Here is a 20,268-nt window from a genome sequence, read left to right as displayed (position 1 = left end):
AAAAAAAAAAAAGAAAGAAAAAAAAAAATTGTCATAGCTCATTCTACATACGCACCCCTACTGTTCTAGATTTAAAAAACAAAAACAAAAACCTTCTAAGTCAGTTTTGATTTTGAGACGGAGTCTTGCCCTGTCACCCAGGCTGGAGTGCAGTGGCGCGATCTTGGCTCATTGCAGCCTTCACCTCCCAGGTTCAAGCAGTTCCCTTCCTCAGCCTCCCGATTAGCTGGGATTACAGGCGTCCGCCACCACGTCTGGCTAATTTTTGTATTTTTAGTAGAGACAGGGTTTCACTATCTTGGCCAGGCTGGGCTCGAACTCCTGACCTCGTGATCCACCAGCCTTGGCCTCCCAAAGTGCTGAGATTACAGGCGTGAGCCACCATGCCCGGCCTCAGTTTGGATTTTTAAAAAAACCAATCTTACTGAAGTAAAATTTACACATGCAGCCATTTCAGGTGTACACTGTGATAACTTATGACAACTGCACGCATCTGGGTATTACTATCCCACCAATATATGCACCTCCTGTCACCCGAGAAAGCTCCCTTGTGCTTCTTTCCTGTGCCCCCATGCCAATGCCGACCTTTCTTGCACTGTAGATTAGGGTGGCCTGTTGTAAATGCCATATAGATGGAAGCACTTTTGTGTCTCCATCCCTTCACTTTGCTTTGAGATTCATCCAGGCCGTGTGTATGGTTTGTTCCTTCCTGTTATGGATCAGTAGTCTCCTCTCATTTCTGTCTGTGTTCTTCTTGTGACTCGCTCATTGTCTGTGTTTCTTTTTTTCCCTGTAAGCCTGGCCTGGTCCTTTCGTTATTATTCCCTGTAGTCTTTTTCTCAAGTGGGCATTAAAGCAACCTTATCTTTCACACACACTGAAAGAACCTAGTAACTGAGAGATGATCCAGCCAGATTCTGCCCTTACCTTTACACCTCATCACCCCACTAGGGGACAAAACAAGCAAATATACTGACAGACCCAAGCCTTCTTGTTCCGACGAAACACTGGAGTTCTCTCCGTTCAGCATCTTTCCCACAAACCGAGCTGCAGCCTCCAGTTTGAGAATAGTGCCTTCCATAAAGTCTGTGGGAGTTTTCTGTTTATGTTGCTTGTTTTTAAACAATCTTCTTGGAAAAGAATTCAGTGCCGTTAATGGATTGCTGTCGGAGCTTTTTTGTACATTACAGAGTTAGGCAGTGGACACCTGTCCTCTGCTTCCTGATCTCCTTTTGATGGTTAGGGAGAATATGTTGACTTAGAATAGCAAGGAGCCATGGTACCCCAAGGAAACAGGAAAATCTCAGTTTTCATGGATGAGAAAGTCCCATTCTATTGTCTGTGTGTACACTGTAACATCTCATTTTTAGTTGTATGAAGAAAGCGCTGTGGCTGAGAACCAGTGTTTGGAGGTTGGGGTAGGGTAGCCTGGGTTTATAGTCACTACATGTCCCAGCTCCCCAAGCCCTAGGAGGTACTGCACAAGCAGTACAGACAGGGTCTTGCATTTGTGCCTCTTCATTGGTGACTTCCCATTTTGAAGAGTGCCAGCTTTTCTGGGAAGTCTGCTGCCAACACTGAGCTGAGCCAGGGTTGCTGTTCACATCTAAGCAGGCAGGGTGTTGGTGCCGTGGCAGCGTGCTGTCCTTGAGAGCACTGTGGAGTTTGCAGCATGCCGTACAGATTCAGAAATGGTGTATTTTTCTTGTGGCATTAGTGTTTTGACTTGCAAATCTGGAAAAGAACAGGAAGTCTTGGTGGAAACACTCTCTGGCTGATGTGTTGAAACTTGTGGAGTTAACTGCATTTTAAGCACCAATTATAGAAAATGAATTTCTTCTCACTATGGGAGAATATATTTGTCATCTAAGCCTCTTCTCCTAGGTGCAGATGATCCCTGCCCTGGGCCTAGGAGAGTAGACATTGGTAATTATCTTTGGCCTGTCTCTCCCCAAATATCTTTATACCTTCTGCTGGCCCATGGCTGTCCAGAAGCCCTCATGGAGGTGCTGCTTTTGTTTTTATCTCTTCATTTGGGGAGAAAATACTGCATCTGGACCCGAGGCCCAAGGTGTCCTGATGTTGAGTCCTTCTAATTCTGGGTAGCCATGAACAGTGCTGCTGTTCATAGATAAGTCAAGGGGATGGGCTTAAGGTTAAGCTCAGGTAGTGGATGGCAGAGGCTGTATTCAAATTAATCTTCATCCACTCTGCAGGTTGCTGTGGCTCCTGTTTCCCCCACTCCTGTGCTCTGCTGCTGTGATTCTGTCAAATTACCCATTTATTTATAACATTTGTCACTACTTCAGATACCTTATTTGTTATTTGTGTGGTTTTGGTTTTCTCTGCTAGAATATAAAGTAATAACAATAATTTAAAAAAATGAAGCGCAAGAATCTTTTTGTTCTTGAGGTGAATCTTCCTGCTCATAAATTTACCTCAAGCACCTGGAACGGTGCCTGGCATGTGGTACTTCAGTATTTGTTAAAATAATGAATAATAAGTAAATAGCATTTTGAAATTTGCTGTCATCTAAATTATGATTTGTGGCATTACAGTTCTTATAGGCAGGGTTTAGTTTTAATAAATGACATTGGGAGCTAGTTATAAATCATATGTTAGACGTAGTTTAATCAGTTTGGTGCTTGTGTATAGAAGTGGATAGAATCCTGGAGATGCAGTTGAGGCCTCTTAAATGAGAGGAGAGAGGAAACTTGGATTGGAACAGTGTCACAGACAATCCATGGTACATAGATGCCAGAGGTCGACCCTGTAGGTTAGGGAAGGTTTGGGGACTGTGAAATGAATGGGCAGCAATAATTAGTGAATTATTATAAATTGCCTTTATTACTGTTGGTTTCCCGACTACTTCAGTAAAACCAAAAAATATGCACTTACTTAGCCTGGTGTGTTTAGTCGGGGTTGCCATTATAGAAAAGCCTTTCAGAAGAAACAGAAGAGTGATCCTTTCAGCAGCACGTATACTAAAATTGGAACGATACAGAGAAGATTAGCATGGCCCATATGCAAGTATGACACGGAAATTTGTGAAGCATTCCATATTTTTATGTATTGGAAAATCAGGTTTGGATTATGCAGTTTCTAAAATCAAAGAATATTGCATCCTCAGCAATATGTTTTGAATAGTATTTTGCCTTAGAAATAATTTGTACATAATAAATAATACCTAAGAACAAAAGGAAATAGAAGAGCAACGTGCTTGTCCAAAAATTCTCAATGTGTATAAGTGAATTGATTCTGCCAGAAAGAAGAGTTTAGACATGTTTTTATTGCAAACAACTTCCTTCAGATGCCAGGTAGTAGGCAATCTACAGGACTAGAGAGGATGAGAGATGTCCCTTTAGAATGCTCTTTGAACCCATGATGGATGAATTAGCAAGGTTGATGCCCATGCCCATCTATACCAGCTGGCTTTCCAAGATTTATGTGACCTGTTGCCTTGTCTTGGAAAACTCCAGTCTCTCTCATATAGCTTTGATCTTTGCTGTGGGAATCATAGTGCAGTCAGTAAACCATAGGGTCAAGTGCTCAGTCTGCCATTTTAACACAGAAAACTTACATATTTAGAAGTAGTCACGTATCTAGAGTGTGACTGGAATACCTGAATAATTGAGATGAGATACGGTCAAAAAAGTGAAATATCTTCAGCTGCTTCAAGTCACTTTTTAGGCTGCAAATCCCCAGAAGTTGTGGTTGTCCTAAAGTTACCAAAATAAATGAGTGGTGTTTCGCACAGTTCTGTCTTATGTTTTTTCAACTTGAGAGTTCTGTTAAAATTGTTAGCAGAAATGGGAAAGTGCATTAATGAAGCAAGCAAGTCCTGTAGTATGTGCTAACTGGGCCCAGTGTGCCGTCTATACGTTTAGTACGTTCATTAGTGATTTCAGACATGAGTTTCTTAGGGCTCCCAAATTTATGAAAGAAGTAAGTGATGACTTCCAAATTCTTTGTCTTCAGATTGATTCCCCAGTGACTGAGGTCATAAGCTGGAACCAAGATTAGAAAGAACACAGTTTACACGGGTCCTGCTTCCTTTTTTTTTTTTTATCCCACAAATGTTATCTTCAGTATTTTCTCAACTAATACGAAAAGTACCACTGGAGTGGGGTCTGCTGGCTTGAAAACATATGTGAAATACAGATTCTATGGGTTTTTTTTTGACATGGAGTCTCACTCTTGCCAAGGCTGCAGTGCAGTGGCACAATCCCTGCTCACTGCAACCTCCGTCTGCCTCCCGGGTTCAAGCGATTCTCCTGCCTCAGCCTCCCTTGTAGCTGGGACTACAGGCACACGTATTTTTAGTAGAGACAGGGTTTTGTGAACTCCTGAACTCAAGTGGTCTGTCTGCCCACCTCGGCCACCCAAAGTGTTGAGATTACAGACCTGAGCCACCATACCCGGCCAGATTCTATGCTTCTCTCTCAGATTTAGTTGCTACCCTACAGAGGTGGCCAGTTAGGAGTATTTCGTAATGAAGATTATGTCTTTAATCATTGTGAGGTTTGTTGCTGAGGACAGTAGTCCTTATGCTTGTGCTGGTTAGAAGTGAAGACATTTTGGACTGTTCTTGCTATTTTTTTTGAGACGGAGTCTCGCTCTGTCACCCAGGCAGGAGTGCAGTGGTGTGATCCCGGCTCACTGCAACCTCCGCCTCCTAGATTGCTGGGATTACAGGCACCCATCACCATGCCCAGCTAATTTTTATATTTTTAGTAGAGACGGGGTTTCACCATGTTGGCCAGCTGGTCTTGAACCCCTGACCTCAGATGATCCTTCTGCTTCGGCCTCCTGCAGTGCTGCGATTACAGGCGTGAGCCACCGCACCTGGCCCACAGCTATTGTTTTTAACACAGATTTGAAAGCAGTATGATTTGGTTAATAGGATGGCTACGGCCAGACACCCTAGGTTTGAATCTCAGCTTTCTCTGTGGAATGACCTTGGGCAAGTCATTTAGCCAGCCTATGCTTCAAGTTGCTTGTGTAAAATGGGGATAATAGTACCTTTGTTATAGAGTTGCTGTGGGGTTTCAGTGAGTGTATGTTTGGTCTAGAATGAATCTCTTGTAGACAGTCTTGAGTATAATAGGTTGTGATTTTGTGCTTCTTGTCCCATCAGTTATTTATAATTAGAAATGGTACTTTGTTGCATGTACTTAATTTGATTTTATCTATTTAGCAGTAGAATTTTTTTCATCAGAAATAATTTCTTCCTGTCCCTCTGTGAAATCCCCTTGAGAAAGGGGTAGGAAATAGCTCTGAGGACGAGTTGAAAAATAATCGATCTGAAACACAACAGACAATATTAACATGTCAGTTTTTTCTGTTTTGCAGGAAAATGCAAGTCTCATTTAGGATAATAGTTTGATTTCCCGAGGTGGCTATGGTTATGGTTTCGTGTAACTGAGAGTCATTTAAAGGTGATGCATAGGTTTGCAGGTAGAAATACAGTTTTGCTTGAAATCTGGGGTATTCAACCGACATTGTGGTAAGAGTAATTTCCCCCCAAAACTCCCTAGGAAATTTTTACCTTTTACTTCAGTAAACCTGGAGTCTTGCCTCTTGAACTTAAAGTGAGGTTGAACTTCATCAGTAAAGGTGAGTTTTCCCCAAAGGTACCTGAATGCTTGCCGTGTAACTGATGGGTCCATAATCCACTGCCAGAAGGTACCCTCTTGCGTCTCGGAGGTGCTGGTTCTGAAGTATCTTTTTTGGGTTTTAGTTGGAGTTTCTTTTGTTGAGGATTTTGAATCTCAGAAAATGCCATGGCTGCATGGCTGTTTGTTTTAGCTCCACACCCTTCATCTTCAGGGTGGACGCACCCTTGGGTGGCATTGCACACAGCTGGTGTGTGGAGAGCCGATCCCTCCAGGGTTTGTTTCTTTAATACCAGACCTGCTCCCACAAAACTGGTGTATTTAGGTGTCCCCTATTCTGCTGTTTGTTGCTGGCCAGCAGTGCCTGCAAGTTCCAGCAGATGAGGTGAGGATGGACAGGGAGGTAGAGGCTAGTCTGTTTGCCTTGGTGCTGGGGTTCACTGAAGGTGCTAGGTTTTGAGTTTGCTCCAGAGTAGTGAATATTATCAGCTGTGAGAATAAGAATGATTAAAGCGTGGTGGTGCATGCCTGTAATCCCAGCTACTGGGGAGGCTGAGGCAGGAGAATCACTTGAAACCTGGAGGCGGAGGTTGCAGTGAGTCGAGATCCCACCACCGCACTCCAGCCTGGGTTACAAGAGCAAAACTCCGTTTCCAAAAAAAAAAAAAAAAAAAAAGATTAAACAAATAGGACTTCTCCATTTGTATTCAAACTTCAAAGAGAAAGCTGAACTCCAAGGCCCAGCTGGAGGACATGAGGATCCAGCCAGCATATTAGATGTAGGCAATTGGAGAAGGACAGGGAGACAGCAGTGAGGTGCAGGGGGATGAGGCACATAGTTGTCTACATGAAACAGGCAGGTCTTTGTTTTCGTATACCTAGAATGGTTTCCATGTCCAGCAAGAACTTCCAGATTTTTGTTGTTTTTTGTTTATGCTTTGGTGTTGGTGGTTGCTACCACCTGGAGAAGAGCTGCCTTTGCAGCCCCACAACTGTGCAGTTGCTGGGAGTGAGCAGGCTGGGAACCACACGCTCTTGTTCTGACATTCACTGGAGGCACCCCCCTCCCCTTTCCTTACAAGGCATCTTAGAGGATTGTCATTTGAGGCAGGCCGGATTCACTGGTGTGGCTGTTTCAGGACTGGCTTGTCTCATTAAAAAACAGTTTTTGGAGCAGAAACAATGAGGGGTGGGAAAGGCAACAAAAGCCTCTTGAGATTCCCGGATTGCTCAGGATGTTATAAACAGTAAGTGCTGCTTTTGATCTTGGAGGGTGGTGTGGGGTAGGCGAGAAAGGGGGTGGTGGTTATTGGGAAGAGGGCTGGAGCCAGACAACCATAATGGCTTGTCCAAAGGCTGCTGTGAATCCCAGTGGCAAAGAGCTCTGCACTTCCCGCTAATTTCTGTTTTCTTTACTGTGGCTGGCTTTATTAAAAGGACATAAGGAAGCAGCCTAGACATTCAGTCCAATCAGTTTTCTAGGGTAGCAGATGAAAAATAGAATTGGGCCTTTTGTAGTTACAGAGAAAGTAAGTAGGATGGCTAGCTTTTATGGCTTATTCACTTTCTTGCGGGGAGAGAGGATGCTGTCTGTCTCTCATATGTATATAACATGCTTGGAATGCTATAAGTTATCAAAGAGATTCATTAGACGAGCACAGATCTTTCATTCTGTCTTGAAACATGGCAAGGTTTGAAGTTGGTGGGCCAATGGGAAGCTGTGCTGCCTTGAACAATAATTTTAAAAGAGTTGCTCTGACGGTCAGCATATCTTTTGTAACTTGTTCCTCTCTGTGGTTCTGCAGTGGCCATTTTGTGTCCCAGTGACATGGAATTTCTGTGTTTCTTTTTTCTTTTTTTTGGAGACAGTCTCCCTCAAGCCAGTTGCCCAGGATGGAGTCCAGTGGTGTGATCTCAGCTCGTTGCAACGTCTGCCTCCCGTGTTCAAGCGATTCTTGTGCCTCAGTCTCCTGAGTAGCTGGGAGCACAAGTGTGTGCCACTGTGGCCTGCCAGTTTTTTTGTGTATGTATTTTTAGTAGAGACGGGGTTTCACCATGTTGGCCAGGCTGGTCTTGAACTCCTGTCCTCAAGTGATCCACCTGCTTCAGCCTTTACATGCGTGAGCCACTGCATCCGGTCTGTCCATAGTTTCTGGAACACAATTAGGAAATGAGATCTGTGTTTGAGGGAGAAGCAGGAAAAGTTTAACCTGAGGATGGCCCTTTATATGACGAAAAACTACCTAATCAATGGTTGCAGATTATGTAAATTAAAATAGTGGTGGGTCCTTCTTAAACAAATTATGCAAATTTGATGCTGTCATCAAGGCTTCTTGCTTCACTGCATCATTTACCTTTTGATTTCAGAGAAGTTCAGCCCCTTGACTCTTTCCTTATTTGAACTGGAGCTAAGCACTGAGATATTTCAGCCATACCCTTGTTAGGGAGTGTATCTATGTAAATACAAGTAATTTTAAGTAGACAAGGCTGTATTAGTAGAACCTGGTTACTTTTATCTTGCCGGTTTCTTCCATTGTTTTATTAGTATGTTTCAAATATTTACTATGGTGAGCCGAATAGCTTCTGATCTGTGTGGATCAGTATCCAACAAAAACTGACTAGAAGAGACTGTGGTTGTGGAAGCTTGTGAAGGGAATGGAAAATGTATTACAGTGTTAATGTCCTCTACAATTCCAGTGACGTAGTAATTCAGTTAAGACACAGGTAAGGCATTGGTTATAAGCTGGTAATTCAAGTTAGGTTAACTCTGTTTCTTTTCCATCATAACCAGTTGAAAAGAGGAAGACTTTACATTTAATTAGGTAGTTCGTAGAATGTAAGTGTGAGAATAGAAAAATATATTTAAGAAACTCAGTGATTCTACTTTACACAAATTAGAGTGGATTGGTAGCTTTGGGGGATTTAAGTGGGTTGAAGAGAAGGTGAAATGATGACTGTTCATTATCAAAAGCATACATAAATGTGATTAGTTTATTTTGAAACCTACTGTACTTCATCTGGTATTCATTACAATGCAGTTCTTTTTTTTTTTTTTTTTTTTTTTTTTTTGAGACAGAGTCTCGCTCTGTCGCCCAGGCTGGGGCGCAGTGGCGCAATCTTGGCTCACTGCAAGCTCCGCCTCCCAGGTTCACGCCATTCTCCTGCCTCAGCCTCTCCTAGTAGCTGGGACTACAGGCACCCGCCCACCACGCCCGGCTAATTTTTTTGTATTTTTAGTAGAGGCGGTGTTTGCACCGTGGTCTCGATCTCCTGACCTCGTGATCCGCCCGCTTCGGCCTCCCAGAGTGCTGGGATTACAAGCGTGAGCCACCGCGCCCGGCCAATGCAGTTCTTAAAGAAGATAAAACTGTATAGCTAATGACCCAAATGTTTCCTTCTTATCTAATCAGTTATCCTTCTTTAGTAGCTAGATTAGATGTTATTCAGAAGGGATAATATAGGAAATAATTACTATATTTCATTTGCGGAGTTAACCATATGGCCTCTAATTCATTTCATATGCAATATATGTAAATTAGAGACCAATCTATAGTATTTTCAGCCATGGCCATGCAAGAATATGATTCTCTCTCTCTCTCTCTCTGTGTGTGTGTGTGTGTGTGTGTGTTAAACTTGCATGTGAAATATGACTTGCAGTTTTTAGTAATTTTGTGATATTGGCACATTTTCTCATCTTGTTTGGGAGTTTTATGAAATGTTAGCATTCGAATTTGGGGATGGGAGGCAGTGTATCATATGAATGATTTCGTTATTATAAGTAGTATTTTGCAGTGGTTAGTGTGTTGTGAGCAGATTGAAAATGCCAGGAACTTAAAAGAATTTTAGGAAGAAAATAACTAGATCTGTGCAAGAATTCAACAGTGTGATTACTCAGTGTTATCAATTACAAAACACCTGGCCCTGTGCCATGATAGATATACTATATATCAGTATAATCAGTATACTGATTTTATATCAGTATAATCATACACCTTCTTGTGGGGATAAAGGGAATGAAGGGAATGTCATTTTTTTACATCACAAAGAAAAATCATGAAATTATTAATAGTTGTTTGTGAGTTGTCCACTCTGTAACTGAGGCTAACTATGAACTAATCAACTAACATGAGTGTTTTGGAATATTAATTACAGCACATATTTCATTAATGGGAACCTGCAATTCAAATTATGTTTGACCAGGAAATATTTAACAAGTTTGTAAACCTTTTTTGATTGGGCCTTGAAAAATGATTTGTAGGTTTTTATTCCTTCTGCTCTGTTTCTTAAATGTGGGTGGCAGTGAAATCAAGTTCTCTATTCAGAACCAAAGACTGTGACTGTCAGGGGGTTTATCTACTTCATAACTTGTCTTTAGAAAACATGATTTCCTTCACCTTCTCCTTGTATTTACAAGCCAATTGCTTGACTCTTCTTTGGGTCAGTGGCTAAGTAATGTAACAAGAACAAACAACAGAAATGCTTTCTTTGAAGGTATGAGACTTCAATAATAGAGTGTGAGTTAGAATAGCAATCTAATTTTATAATTGGAAGAATTCTTTTTTTTTTTTTTTTTTTTTTTTTTTTTGTCACCCAGGTTGGAGTGCAGCAGTGTGATCTTGGCTCACTGCAAACTTTGCCTCCCGGGTTCAAGCAATTCTCCTGCCTTAGCCCCCTGAGTAGCTGGGATTACACTGCCCAGCACTACGCCCAGCTAATTTTTTGTATTTTTAGTAGAGACGGGGTTTCACCACGTTGGCCAGGCTGGCCTCAAACTCCTGACCTCGTTGTTCGCCTGCCTCCCAAAGTGCTGGACTTACAGGCGTGAGCCACCGCGCCCGGCCTGGAAGAATTCTTTAAGTATTAGATTTAGTGTCTAGTGGTTAATGGGAGAATGGGAAATCTGCATAGCTCCTGTTTGGTAGCATGAAAAGCACATAATTGTAATTTCAAATATCCAAACAGGCATGTAGAATCATAGGGTCATTTGTTGGAGCTTAGTTTTCAAGGAGCAATAAGAGTGAGGAAAAGGTGCACAGGCTTCTGTGCTTCTGATTCTGAGACTTGGTTAGAGGGCACTTGCCAGGCATGGTGACACACTCCTGTAGTCCTAGCTACACAAGCCATATTCACTGTTCATCACTCTCTGGACCAATTATTGATTTGCAAGTTCCTGTGAAATGTTTTACCACCCAGTGTGTTTTGTCTGTGTACAGGAAGCACTGTATACACACTGGCTAGGTGTGTGCTTTAAGTAACATTCTTCCCTGATGCCTTTTCTTCAAAGTGGGAGATACTGGTAGCATCTACCTACCCTGCAAGGATTTAATGAGTTTTAATGACATGAGAAATGCTTAGATTTCAGGGATTTGTCTAAACCCAAATACCTGGGCCATATTTTTAGCCAGGAGTTAGGGAATATCTGCACTAAGCCACTGGCTGACTCAAAACTTCTCTAAGTCATTTAGCCAAACAGCAAATTAGGGAGCCAACAGCTCATTTTGGGGGTTATGTTTTGTATGAGAAGTTGGTGAACCCTGGGGGTAGCAATAGGGGAGATTTCAGCATAGAGAAGAGGGGTAGTGATTTCCTAAACCACTTCCAAATTATGTCTTCAAACAAAATAAAACTTTCCCCCTGAATTCCAAATTCCAGAATATTAGGCATAACCATAATATAAACATAACAGCATACTCTTAAACCAGAGAGAAAAATTCCAAGCTGTTCTGAATTATCTGGTTCATTTGAGATTGGACTGTATGCAATTTGGTTGTAGCAGCAGGCTCATTCTAGCAAATGCTAAGGTAGCAAACACCAGGACTGTAGGTTACTTTTCCTCACAACATTCTGGTTGTATGTTTCCTGACACATTCATTCTGGTTGTTTTTTCTTTTCCACTCTATGGTACGAAACCTCTTAGATCTGTGTGGGTGGTGGGCTTTTGCCTGCCAGGCAGACAGGCACAGCCTGGTTTCCCAAATGCATTTCTCCCACATTGCCTTCCCTATCCATTAAGCATATCTGAACTGTGTAGGATTAGCTGTGTCTTGTTCTTTCCTTTTCTTTCTTACAATCACAGGAATGAGCCGGGTGTGTGTGTGTGAATCATTCTAGCCCAGCCTGGGTGTGCTACAGCACCGGGAAATCCTGCCCTCTTGGCCTACCCTCTTCATAGATATGTGGCTTGGCCTTCTCTCTTTGGTGCTTTTCCCTTGAGAGCAAGCTTGTCATCTTTTGTCTTGAACTTTATTGCTCAGAGACCACCCTACTGCTGTCCTTTTACTTCGCATCTTCAAATTCAGTCACATACTGAGGTACTAGGGGTTTGGACTTAAGCATAAGACTTTTTAGGGGACACAAGGCAGCCTGTAACAGGCGTGGTGGCAGGCACCTGTAGTCCCAGCTACTCAGGCTGAGGCAGGAGAATGGCATGAACTGGGGAGGCAGAGCTTGCAGTGAGCCAAGATCAGGCCACTGCACTCCAACCTGGGGGACAGAGCTAGACTCTGTCTCAAAAGAAAAAAAAAAAAACTAGGAAAAAAAAAAAAAAGAAAATCCTTTTTGATTTGTATGAAGCCCAACGTATTATCATTCATCCTTTTTGTATCCTAGGAAATCTTCGTATAAGATAAGATTGGAAGGATTATTTCTTGTATTTCCTCTTGGGAGTTTTATAATTTTTTTCCCCACATTTTGCTTGTGATCACTTTAAAAAGAAAAGCTTCACGAATTTGCATGTCATCTTTGTACGGGGGCCATGTTATCTTCTCTGTAATGTTCCAGTTTTAATATATGAGCTGCCAAAGTGAGCACTATGACCCCCCTCCTTTTTCTTTTTCTTTTTTTTAAAAGACAGTCTTTGACCAGGCTGGAGGCTCACTGCAATCTCCGCCTCCGCCGTCTAGGTTCAAGCAATTCTCCTGTCTCGGCCTCCCAAGTAGCTGGTACTACAGGTGTGCACCACCACGCCTGGCTAATTTTTGTGTTTTTGTTTGTAGTTTTGTAGTCTTGCTTTATTTTCCAGGCACGTTGCAAACTCCTGAGTTCAAGTGTGTGATCCTCCTGCCTCGGCCTCTCACAGTGCTGGGATTGCAGGTGTGAGCCACCACTCCCACCAACTGCTTTTTGAGTTAATATTTGTTCGGAGCAAAGTATGGGTCAGAGGTGGTTTTGTTATTTAAAAAAAAAAAAAAAAAAAAAGAATGTCTTTTGTTGTTGTTTTAAACTCTGAAAGCAATCCCTGCCCTTTGTCAAAGAATTTCAACAGCCCAGAAAGGAATAAAGTGATAAGTTGCACTCGAGCCTGCCTAAATCCCTTGCTGGAGGAGATGCTTTTAGAGTTTTTCTATGTATTCTTATGTGTGTATAATTTCGTTTTTTTTCTTTAATGAGGACCATACCACAATTTCAAAACTTGATTTTTTAAACTTAATTTAGTCACCACCTTTACTTCCTCTTCAAACATGGTTTTTCTTCCCATTTTCTTTCTTTATAAAGACTTTTATAATCTATACCTTGTACCTGAGGGAATTGTGTTATTGTGAATTTTGACTTTTATTTGCAATAAGAACTTTTGAATTGAGACCCAGTATTTGTGGGTGCCTGTGTGTGTGTACACACACAACTGAAACAATTTCAGCTTAGCCTCACTCTCTGTGTTATACTGTAATCTATCCTTTTTTCCCCCCTATTTAATTTAAAAGAAAATTGCTTGTCAAGAGACCCAGCATATTGATTTCCTATTAGGGATCAGCAGTCTAGAAAGTACATCTTGAACATTCACAGCTTGTCCTGAATTTAGCTGTGGGAATGTCTAAGGACGCTTTGACCAGTCCATACTACACAGAGACCCTTTCTTCATGATGGTGTGGTGTGCAGGAGGGTGTTCAGGGGTGACACGATGTTCTTTTTGTCAACTTAGGACTTTGATTTCACCTAAGAATAAAGAGGGCCATAGAAATCTTGCTAAGTCAAGGAAATTCTTGTTTACCGCCATAGACTTTGCTCCATCATAGCGGTTCTCAAACTGTCGTCTAGGGATCCCTAGATCATAGGGCCTTCCTGGGAGTTTCCAAGGTGAAAAGCAGTACCATGGTAAAAACCGAGACAGTATTTTCTTCATTTTCTCACAAATGTGCAGTGGGCTTTCCAGATACTACATGATATGTGATACTGCATCAGATTGAATTGAGTTATGAGAACTGTGACCCCCGTTAAGCCAGATATTAAAGATATTTGCAGAAGTGGAAAGCAGTGCCACTTTTCTCACAGTTTTTTCAATTTGTAAAATACAATTTTCACAAAAATTTTATTTCTGTTAACATGTAATGATTGTATAATTTTCTAAATGAATTAATACAAAATTTGTTTTAATTTCTAGTATGGTGAATATCAATGTGTATATGAAACCCAGGTAAACAATAGCTTTTTTGAGTCCTGAAAATATGCAGTACACTTCTATGCAGCCTCTCCTAATTGCAGAAGTATCAACTCATGGTGAATTTTGTTTCATTTACACCTTTAAGTGAAGCAAATCTCAGACATTTTTTTGCCGGGTGGAAGGAAGGTGGAGACAAGGTGGAGTTCAGTGGTGGTGCCATCATAGCTCACTCTGACCTCAAACTCCTGGGCTTATGCAGTCCTCTCGACTCAGCTGTCTCACTAGCTAGAACCACATGTGTGCAGCACCATGCCCAGCTAATTTTTATTTTTTGTAGATGGGGTCTCGCTATGTTGCTCAGGCTGTCCTTGAAGTCCTGGCCCCATGCCTTAGCCTTCCAAAGTGCTGAGATTACAGGAGTGAGCCACCACGCCTGGCCTGTCAGTATTAATGTTTTTATTTTCTTTGGAGACAGATTTTGGCTCTATAACCCAGGCTGGAGTGCAGTGGCTTGATCTTGGCTCACAGCGACCTCCACCTCCCAGACTCAAGACAGTTCTCATGCCTCAGCCTTCCAAGTAGCTGGCACTGCAGTTATGTGCCACTGCACATGGCTAATTTTTGTATTTTTAGTAGAGACATGGTTTCACCATGTTAACCTTACTGGTCTCAAACTACTGGCCTAAAGTGATCAGCCCGCCTTGGCCTCCCAAAATTCTGGGATTATAGGCGTGAGCCACCACGCCCGGCAGAGTATTAGTTTTTAAAAGCTGTGAATTCTATTTAGAGAAAACATACCCATGATACTGATAATATAATGAGTCAAGTGTTCAGATTTCCCCTACTGTCAGTCTCATGTTTTAAAATAAGGTCTATACATTGATACTGGTTGGGTTGATAAAACATGTTGGTTTTTAATCTCTCTCTCCCTGTAATTTGTTGTTCTTGCGGAAATGAGGTCACTTGTTCCAAGGGCCACAGCTTTTGAGAGTGAAGGTGGGTCATTTTATCTGGCAGCAACATTTGGGCCCGACCTGAAACACGGCTGATGGGTTTTGCTTTGGGATCTGTTTTCTCCCCTTTTCTTTCTTATTCTGTTAGGCTCCTTCCTCCTTTTTTGGGGTTGGCGCTGTTTCTTTTTTAAAAATTTGTTTTTTAAATAGACAAATAAAAATGGTAACTTCTAGGTTCCTTTTTTGTTTTCTTTTTTAAGAGACGGGCTTGTCCTGTCACCCAGGTTGGAGTGCAGTGGCGCTATCATAGCTGGCTGCATAGGTGCCTTTTGACTCGCCTCCACCCCACCCCTGCACATTTTCATATTATAGTCCCTTATCAGTCTCAGGGCATAACTCTGCAATATGCGTAATGTTCAGCTTACTTGGTGAGGCTACGAGGGGGAGATCTGATGATGGCATCTCAGACAGGTGTAAATGTGAGTGATACTGCATTCAGCTGCCATCCCTTCCATTCTGGAAGTATGTGTGTGTGTGTATGCGTGTCTGTGTGTGTGTGCATGTGCGCGCATCCCCCCATGCTGCCAGTGGGTGATGGGGAGGAGTGGAGAGGACTAGGAATGAGGGAGGGAGGTCATAAAGGACACAGGAAGCCTGGGAAAGAAGAGCATGTCGCAATCTCTGGGGTAAAACAGCAGAGCTATAGAAATTTGGTTCTAGGACGTCTTTATAAAAAGAATAAATTCAAGAAGCAGATGAATGGGCTTGGTTGTGAACTGGACTGCAACGCAGTCTCTGCCCTCTTTACTTTCACATTCTCGTCCTTCAAGACTCAATGTTATGTCTTTTGTGAAGTGTTTTTCATCCCCCACTTAGATGCATTCTCCATGTTGGAGTAGCTCTGGTGTGCACCTCGCTCGTATTTGTCTCCACACACATTACACAGTATCTTGTTTGTTTTCAGAGAACCCCTACCATCCCAGCCTAGCCACCTTTGATTCATCTTCTTAGTGGATTGCCAGTGAATATTTATTACAGGCCTAGGACGTGTAGCTCTTCAATAAATATTGGTGCAATAGAAGACTCTCCCCTGTGTGAGAGTTCATGAAGGGAACCAGGAGGTGAATTTTAAGAGTCAGTGGCTTTCAACACTCCTGGAAGGGCTTTCCAGCCTTGCAGCTCCTAAATACCCTTACCTTACAGTGTTCTGAGGTCCGAAGAAGCAAACATTACCCCCCCGAGAAAGTCACCTGTATGGAATTCAGGTAGCGATAGAGCTTGTGAACAGGATCTCCAAATTCTCCAAAACATAGTAAAGCTACTATTTACTGGGCACCCACTGTGTACGAGGCACTGGGCAGGATGATAGGCTTTACATGTATTACTTGCAATTCCTAATAACACCAGTGCCTGCAGGTTGCTGTTGCAGGTTGCAAGTTACTGTGCTGCCTTATACCTGTAGTTACTTGAAATGCTGAAAATCGAAGGTAATAGAAAAACTTACTATCGTTTAGTGTCATTGGGAGGGTTAAGTGATTAGATGTATGGGGCTTAGAACATTGCTAAATTTTATTGACTGCTTACTCCTGTTGTTCCAGAAGCAGAATTTGACATATACAATTGTTTATCTAGGTTGCCCAATGTAATATAGTGTTAAAGCCAGGACCAAAGCCTCCTTTACTCCAGTCTTCAGAACATCCACACAGTCATAATGTGTGTCTGTGGCCTAAAAGTAAGAGATTCAGATGGTGAAGAAACACCTTCCTCTGTTTAAAATTCACAATGACTTCATTTACACCTGTGCAGCACATGTTTATATGGCATGGACCATTGTTGCTGCAGGAAGGGTACCTGTCAAGTATGTAGAGTGCAAAGGGCCCTTCCTTAGATGTCTAGCTGCTGAGGCCCCAGCTGTGTGGGGATGGGCATGGAGGCACCCCCCTTGTTCAAGAAGCCTATGAACAGTGACCAGCAATAAAAGCCAGAGAGATCTTCAAATGTAGTATCTTAATAATGTAATATCTTAATAATAATAATAATTTTCTAGTTCTTCTTTTTCCCTTGGGGCCACATGAGCATCTGTACACCTATTGTAAACCCATTGTCTCAAGCGAAGTAGGTCAGAAACAGGATTTAGGAACCCAAAGAAACAATCTTTGTTGATGCTTAAATTGAATGAGGCAGAAACAAATGTCTCTTTAATATGGTTTTTTTTTTTTTTTGATTATTTTGGTATCACCCCAAGCCTGTAATTCCCTCCTTAGTCATCATCTTACTATCCCTTGGGACTCTGGCCTGGATTCTTCTGCTTTGTGGTTGTGATTAATCCTGCAGTGAGTGGATTCGGGAGGGATGGGCCTGGGGAAGTCAGCTGCTGCTAGCAATGAGCAGGGGTAGGGTTTATAGGGAGAGTTGACATCCTGCTGGGATCTAACAGAAAAGTTTGACGATTATTGTGCTGAATAAACCAGCTCACAATTTTGCTGTTTGACTCAGGGCAAGCTCACTGTAAATCTCAAGGAGTATTGGACTGTATGATGGCCTCTTTTGCTGTCCTTATCCCCATTGGAGGATGCACAGATTAGTTAATGTCTCCCTTTCATGAATGCAGCTTTTATCTTTAATAAGCGGGTTAAACCGCATGCGCTCTGTCTACTCTGTGAAGGTCAGCCAGCCATTTGGATTTTATCTTCCCATTTCTAGACTGCTGACAGAGTTCCTGTGCAAAGTTAGGAATCGCTAGGTTTTAAAATGTTTTCTTCCTTTGCCCATCCATGAAATGCCCTTATTCTTGAGGGGAGGAAAAGGAAAGCATGAGTCTCTGTTAGGTTGCAAGTATTGTCTATTTTTTGGGAAAGATCTTTGTAGAATCTGGGTGGTGACTCATGTTGTTTTGTAGTCCTGATGATTTAAAAAACATATCTCGTATATTTCTTTACATACAGCTCAGAGCTTAACATTGAAATAGATGTTCAGCAGATTCTGAACTTAAAACCCTCTTAATTTTCACTGGGTTTCTGGGTTTTTACTGCGATTAAACTTGACATTCATTTAAGGAATGAGTTGTGATGTTCTCTGGTCATGACCTAAGGAAAAGGATATATATGTGCTCTAGGAGTGAATTCTGGTGAGAACGTTTGTATTCTTTCCCTTCCTCTTTGATTTCACAAGTCAGGCTGTAACTTTAAAAGAAACTGTAGGGGCTGTTCCCCAGGTTATTCACAAAACGAGTCTTTGTCTGCTTTTTCATTCACCATCTGGTTACAAAGCTAAATTGGAATCGTGCTTGTTTTAATTATTTTCTACTTGTGTGGCCAGGAGGTTATTTGGTCTGGTGAGGTTACATTATAAGCCCGCACACTCATTAATACCACTGAATCCACATCCTGCGCCAGCATTGGAATGGTTAAGTTGATCCACTTGTGTGGCCAGAGTTTGATACAACACAGTGGTCACGACCACATTACCGGAGGAAGTATGGTGTGTGGGTTTTGCCCTCTTCTTTTTTCATTTTTTCTTCCAATAATGTTAATTGTTTCAGTGTATTTTTTCTTCCAGCAGAAATATGACTTAGGTTGTCAATCTTAGATTAGTGCCTGGTGTTTATTAAAGGGACAATATATTTCAAAAATCAGTTCTAATATATTAAAAGCATAGATTGTAAATTAGGAAAACAGTCAAAACATTTAACATTTTGAACATCACAGAATGAGTAATGGAAATAGTGTAGCCAGAAACCTCTCTGTGGGGTCATTATTCTTGGTGAATCAGCCAAAAGATGCAATCATTGCTAAGAGGTATTGTTTAATACTGGGAAAGTCACATCAAAAGCTTTCTCAAAATATATATATTTTAAGTCCTCCTTCCATTCTTCACTTTCCTGCCTTGGGGAGACTGAATACTTCAAAGTAGTCAGTGTTTTTAAAAGGTGACTTTTTTCAGGTTCTGGGAAAGAGTGTTATGTGTTGTAATTAAGTAATTGTTTCCTAAGATAGTCCTTAAGTACGAGGACATCTCACTAGACTTCATTGTCTTGTGAAAGGAGCAGTGGTTCAGGAATTAACTACTCATTTAATAAAGCAAAGGGGCTGGATGTGATAGCTCACACCTGCAATCCTAGCACTTTGGGAGGCTCAGGCAGTTTGATCAGTTGAACCCAGACTAGCCTGGGTGATATGGCAAAATCCTGTCTCTACAAAAAAATGCAAAAATTAGCTGGGCATGGTGGCACACACCTCTTATCCCAATTAGGTGGGTGTCTGAGGTAGATGGATTGCTTGAGCCCAGGAGGTCAAGGCTACAGTGAGTCATGATTGCACCACTGCACTCCAGCCTGGGTGGCAGAGAGAGATCCTGCCTCAAAATAAATAAATAAATAAATAGATAAATAAATAAATAAACATTAAAAAAAAAAAAAGGCGGCTGGGCGCGGTGGCTTACGCCTGTAATCCCAGCACTTTGGGAGGCCGAGGCGGGTGGATCACGAGGTCAGGAGATCGAGACCATCCTGGCTAACACGGTGAAACCCCGTCTTTACTAAAAATACAAAAAATTAGCCGGGCGTGGTAGCGGGCGCCTGTAGTTCCAGCTACTTGGGAGGCTGAGGCAGGAGAATGGCGTGAACCCGGGAGGCGGAGCTTGCAGTGAGCCGAGATTGTGCCACTGCACTCCAGCCTGGGCGACAGAGCCAGACTCTGTCTCAAAAAAAAAAAAAAAAAAAAAAAAAAAAGCAAAACAAACCTGTAGGCCAGGAGTGGTGAAGGAAAATAGAAAGAGTGCCCTTAGAAGTATAATACTGGAAACTGTCTTTGAGCAACACTTTAAGAAACACCTCAGACTGAATGAGGAATTCATGACATTTTGCATTTGTCAAAACGTGTAGAATGTAGAACACAAAGAGTAAGTGAATCCTAATGTAAGCTGTGACTTCAATTAATAGTACAGTGGGGGGCTGGGTGCAGTGGCTCACGTCTGTAATCCCAGCACTTTGGGAGGCTGAGGCGGGCAGATCGCCTGAGGTCGGGAGTTCGAGATCAGCCTGACCAACAGGGAGAAACCCCAACTCTACAAAAATTAGCCGGGTGTGATGGCAGGAGAATCGCTTGAACCTGGGAGGCGGGGGTTGCAGTGAGCCGAGATTGCGCCATTGCACTCCAGCCCGGGCAACAAGAGTGAAACTCCGTCTCATAAAAAGTACAGTGGGGTCCGGGCGCAGTGGCTCATGCCTGTAATCCCAGCACTTTGGGAGGCGAAGGCGGGCGGATCACGAGGTCAGGAGATCGAGACCATCCTGGCTAACATGGTGAAACCCGTCTCTACTGAA

General features: G+C 42.3%; 1 protein-coding gene and 2 non-coding genes across 7 annotated transcripts in view; 2 read left to right on the top strand and 1 right to left on the bottom strand.

The window, feature by feature from the left end:
* Positions 1-20,268, top strand: part of JARID2 (jumonji and AT-rich interaction domain containing 2) — a 282,213-nt gene that overhangs the window by 69,651 nt on the left and 192,294 nt on the right. The window lies entirely within an intron of this gene.
* LOC129473912 (U6 spliceosomal RNA) lies at positions 2,961-3,067 on the top strand. Its single transcript, XR_008654423.1, has one exon. It is a non-coding gene; the product is annotated as a U6 spliceosomal RNA (small nuclear RNA).
* Positions 12,320-12,425, bottom strand: LOC129473923 (U6 spliceosomal RNA). Its single transcript, XR_008654433.1, has one exon. It is a non-coding gene; the product is annotated as a U6 spliceosomal RNA (small nuclear RNA).

This window comes from Symphalangus syndactylus, chromosome 23 (assembly GCF_028878055.3).
Source record: "Symphalangus syndactylus isolate Jambi chromosome 23, NHGRI_mSymSyn1-v2.1_pri, whole genome shotgun sequence".
Taxonomy (NCBI): Eukaryota; Metazoa; Chordata; class Mammalia; order Primates; family Hylobatidae; genus Symphalangus; species Symphalangus syndactylus.
This window is presented reverse-complemented; position numbering and strand designations above follow the sequence as displayed.